This window comes from Gossypium arboreum, chromosome 13 (genome assembly GCF_025698485.1).
Source record: "Gossypium arboreum isolate Shixiya-1 chromosome 13, ASM2569848v2, whole genome shotgun sequence".
Taxonomy (NCBI): Eukaryota; Viridiplantae; Streptophyta; class Magnoliopsida; order Malvales; family Malvaceae; genus Gossypium; species Gossypium arboreum.
The window spans coordinates 80,431,877-80,437,091 of record NC_069082.1 but is presented as its reverse complement, the minus strand read 5'-3'; the positions used below and the strand labels follow the sequence as shown (position 1 = coordinate 80,437,091).

The following is a 5,215-nucleotide window of genomic DNA, read 5'->3' as shown; positions in this document are numbered from 1 at the left end:
TCAAATTATTATAGATAAATAAATAAAGTTAATAATAAAATGCTAACAATTGAAATATTGAGAATTAAAATGAAAATTTAAATAAACATAAAGAATTATTTTTATAATTTACCTTTATTATTTTTCAAGTCATAAGGATAATTATATATAAATACGTTTACCAAGAGATTTATGTAATATTCCCCGATAAGAGTAATGAGAACATATTCAAATTCCTTGAACCCTCTATAAGAAAGGTACCAATACTCTAGAAATAAAAAAGTCCATTTTCCAGACTTATCTGGCAGTTACCTCGGCATTCATCTCATCTTGATGCAATCAAAAATCTAGATTTTTCAACTTATATTTTAGGACCACTCTCATATTTACACGCTTTTATACATTCCTGTCCAATCCTCAAACTGTCCACAAATATTTTTTTTTTCTTCCTTTTCTGTTTATACCAGTTTCCTTCCATTTCCATCAATGTCTGCTGAAATTTTAGCAGGAAAATGGACAAGGAAGTATGGAAGAACACTCTTCAATTCCTATACCTGTGTCGTCTTTCTTTTCCTAGACTTCCTCGACGCTGTACTTTGTGTGGTTTTCAAGTTAGTCGATGAGTTCTTCGAAGGTAATGCCTGCAGCCCCTGTTATTGTGGAAAAGCCGGAGACAAAAATGGAGAGAATAAGGAAACTGAGATGTTATCAGAGAGTTTGTATGGGAGGAAATATATGTTGAGGAATACGAGGTTTCTTGGTTTTGCAAGAAAATGGAGAATATATAGAAAGAAAAAGGATGATAGAGATGGTAGCGTCAATGAAGGCTTGATGGTGAATCGATGGTCTGATTGTGGATGCCAGTCTTGTGTTTCATGGATGAAGAAAGGATATGATCAGAAGCTTCATGTTGTTGTGAAAAATCTTCCTCAAGGTAGCTTTTTAGGCAGATTTGTTTTATTTAGTTATTTATTTTCTCACTCAGAGGCATTTGCTATTGCAGTAGTTGATTTTGATACCAACATATTTTTGCTTGAAAGTAGGAAGAGGAGATGAGGCAGCTCAAAATGTGATATTTTTGCATGGCTTCGTTTCTTCTTCTTCATTTTGGACTGAAACAATTTTCAACAATCTATCTGAATCTGTAAAGGATCATTACAGGCTTTTCGCCGTTGATCTTTTGGGATTCGGAAGAAGTCCAAAGCCAAATGACTATGTATACATTGCTTGATCATGTTGAAAGGATTGACAAATCTGTGATCTTACCATTTCACTTGAATTCTTTCCATTTGGTGGCTCATTCCATGGGTTGCTTTGGCTTTAGCTGCTAAATACCCCAAGTTCGTCAAATCAGTCACCCTTGTTGCACCTGTGAGTAGGTAACATTTACCTTAATTTTCTTTTTGGTCTAATTGAGTCCACAACAATTCTAGCTCTAAGTTAAATTGAAATTTTAAATTCTATTTGAGTTTGATCGAGTGTAGCCATACTTGAACCGTTTGAAATTTGTATGTTTCTTAAACTTTAACCTACCTTTTTCTTACTTCTCTCTGTTCAATCTTTTCTCTAATCTACTGTGCTTCTACATTTAGCCATACTTGCCTTGTGCAAAAGATGGAGCAACAACTTCATTAATGGCGCTTAACACATTCGCTGGAAAGACACTGTGGCCGCCATTAGAATTTGGTAAATCTGTGATGTCATGGTATGAGCATGTTGGAAGATGTTTTTGCTTCCTGTTTTGTCGTAATCATCGGATATGGGAGATGATCCTTAAGCTATTCACACTTCGAAGGTAACAATATAATGATTCCTTACTCTTATTCACAATAACATAAACATGCTTGCATACAAATTTACTATATTTGTATTAATATGCATTCTATGTCATAAACTAGAGAATCCCCAGTTAGTTTTAAATGGTAACATTCGGACGGCAGGTCCGGGATTTTCATTATGGCTTCTGCAGCTCATTTTTATATTATCAAACTAGAACTTGGGACTTGATTCAATTAGTTTATGTACTCACCCTTAACGGATAGCATTCCATAAGTTCGAGATTTGTATTCCAGTATTTGCAATTCCTTTCCATTTCCAAACTATAGCATATACAAACATATGCTTTTAACATGTGCAATTTCTTTCTATATTTTGGAATAAAAAAATTCCACTAAGATGACAAGTTCGTCCACGTTTTACTATATTTCCAGGGAACTGAATTTCATGGAAGTGGACTTGACAAGGCATAACATGCACAATGTGATATGTGGGGGAGCAAAGTTGATGGATAAATATCTGGAAATTTTGAATAAATCAAGGTCAGTAAAGGTTTGCATCATCCATGGTGATCATGACATGGAAGTCCCATTGGACTGCAGCAATAACATGAAGATGAAATTCCCTGAGTTAGTTGAACTTAACATGATTGAAAATGTTGATCATACATCTGTTATTTTAGGTAGAGTGAGGGAATTTGCCAAGAGTTTAGAACATATATGGGCATCCTCATAAAACTGTTCCATTTAAAAGCTGTTTCCCTCCTGTTTGATAATTGTTAGCCAAAGGTTGTACCACAAATCTTGCTCTCTTTTTTTCATTAGAAAGCTATTCACCAGAGAGAAACAGGACTATTTTTATTTTTATTTTTGAAGGTACAAATTTTGATATTAATTATCCCAACTTGAAAGTGAGTGTTGGATATACTATGCACCAGTCATGAGTATATTCAATATTTGGTTCAACCATAGAGGTAGTCCTTATATTATAGTCAAAAGTGCAATTTAGTTCATACAAGCAATGTTAAAAAAAAAAATCAACTTTATTGTCATGTTTGAATTTTAGTTTGGTGGATCGGTTTTAGTTCGAATTATTTTTATTTTTAGTTTGTTATGCTAGTATTTGGTTAATTTTACATTATAATTACTCGAACATGTATTAGTAATTGTACTTTAATTATATTATACTTGTAAATTCTAAAAAAATGCATAGATTAATTGAACTGGTTGGGTCGGTGTAATATATTTATCACCAAATGAAGATTTTTATTTTGAGAGAAAAACTAATTTCATTAATATTCAAAGTGACAATACTATGTAAAAGTTAGTGGGATAACAAATTAGGATTATAACACAACCCCTAAGCAACAACACTTAAATAATGTTAGCCTTTCGTCATAGGGACACATGCCAGCAGTACAAGTAGTGTTGACTCTTTGTTGACTATGCTTGAGAAAGTGCTTCTCTTGACCACTCGTGTAATACCCTTAACTAGTATCTGTTGCTGGAATAGGGTTACGGAGTATTATCGGAGTTTATAGAATAATTACACATAATTCTTGTCATTTATTATTTATAATTGAGACTAATCATGTTGTCCCTTAAATGGACCCTCGATGCCCAATACGAGTATTAGAATCGAATTGGAACTAAATCGGGAACTTAGTTTGAAAAATTTTTAAAATTTTCCTAAGTACAGGGGTCACACTCCCGTGTGGCCAAGTGTCATGCTCGTGTGCTCCCATGACATGCCCGTGCTTCAAGTCGTGTCTTACTTGTAACTCCTTGACTTGGGTCACACTGCCAACCACACGCTCGTGTGCTAGACCATGTGGCCAATTTATTTTCCTAAAATTAGGTGCAGTTTTCACACGGCAAAGCCACACACCCGTGTGCTAGGCCGTATGCCTCACACGACTAAGACACACGCCCATGTCTCTGACCGTGTGCTCAATTCTGAGTATTCTGTTTCTAAATTTTAAGATGCAAGGGACACACGGCCAGACTACACGCCTATGTGCATGGCCATGTGTCACACACGGCTAAGACACGTTCGTGTCTCTACCAATGTGGATGAAAATAGGCCATTTAAATGCCACTTTTCTCACCCTTTTTACAATCAACCTGCATACAACATTTTCATATACCAATACAACCTAATCAAGCAACCAATAGAAAGCAAAAATCAAGTTTTAGACCTAATATGTCATCACAAAATCATTTGCATAAACTTACTACATTAACTCCATTCATTTATTATTATAAGCTATTACTAAGTACATGAATACAAACATACATATATGTATATGTGCCACTATTAACCATAATACAAGTTTACTTCCTTTTAATTTAACCCTATACATGCTATATAAACCTTTAGATGCATAACAAAATCTATCAGAGTTATCTGGATAGTGTGAACCAATGTGTTGATCCGATCCTCCGAACTTCGTGAAAATCTATAAAGAACATTGGAAAACTAAAGTAAGCTTAATGAAGCTTAGTAAGTTTGTTGTCTTTAAATATAAATCTTACCAAACATACTATAACAATTCATTTAAGTAAATCATTCAATATACTATTTCTGCCAAACACAATTTTAATCAATGAAATCACTTATTTCAAATCGATATCAAAATAACTTTAAATCTTTAGACAATAATTCCATATATCACTTACCGAATTATCAACCTTTGTCAGACTGATGAACTTCTTAATGAGTACACCGTAAACAGAAGCCCAAGAGCTAAATAGAAGCACATAAGTGCTAACGGAAACCCATAAGGGTGGAATAGAAGCTCGTAAGAGCTTAACGGAAACCCATAAGGGTTAAACAGCTCATGTGAGCTAAACAGAAAGCAAACACAGAAGTTCGCAACAAATGTTGAACCTCGGTTTACTTGGGTAATTTACCGTCATTTCTTTTCTTGCACAGAACGAATGTACTCAATCATGCGTTCCGACCACTTCGTACTTTCACTTTAATATACATAATTTAGCAATAATTTTATTTTCAATAATAAACAAAAATACCAATCATCAATTAAATAAATAACATTAAAAAATTAACCATACGAACTTACCTGGACTAGTTTGTAAATTTTGTTGTAGCTCAAGAACTATTCAGATAATTTCTCTTTTCCTCGATTTTCCTTGGACTCTTGATATGTAGCAAAAATATGAAAAAATAGCTTAGAAGAACTCTTCAATATCTATTTTTGGCTGGAGAAATATGAAGATTTGTCTAGAATTTCAATTTAGTCATTATTTTATCTAGTTAATTTGTAAAATTTCCAATTTTGCTCTTAGTTCATATTACTTCCTTAATAATTTCCATACCTCTACCGTCCAGCCTATGTAATTTAGGCCCAATTTCCCTTTAAATCCCTCTTATTTCTTATTTGAGCTATTTAGTCACTATCTCTTTAATTAACAAGTTTTGTACCTTTTTCAATTTAGTC

The 5,215-nt window shown here is 33.6% G+C and overlaps 1 pseudogene; it reads left to right on the top strand.

The window, feature by feature from the left end:
* The first annotated feature begins 354 nt into the window (after positions 1-354).
* LOC108463331 (probable lysophospholipase BODYGUARD 4) lies at positions 355-2,601 on the top strand (annotated as a pseudogene).
* The last annotated feature ends 2,614 nt before the right edge of the window (positions 2,602-5,215 follow it).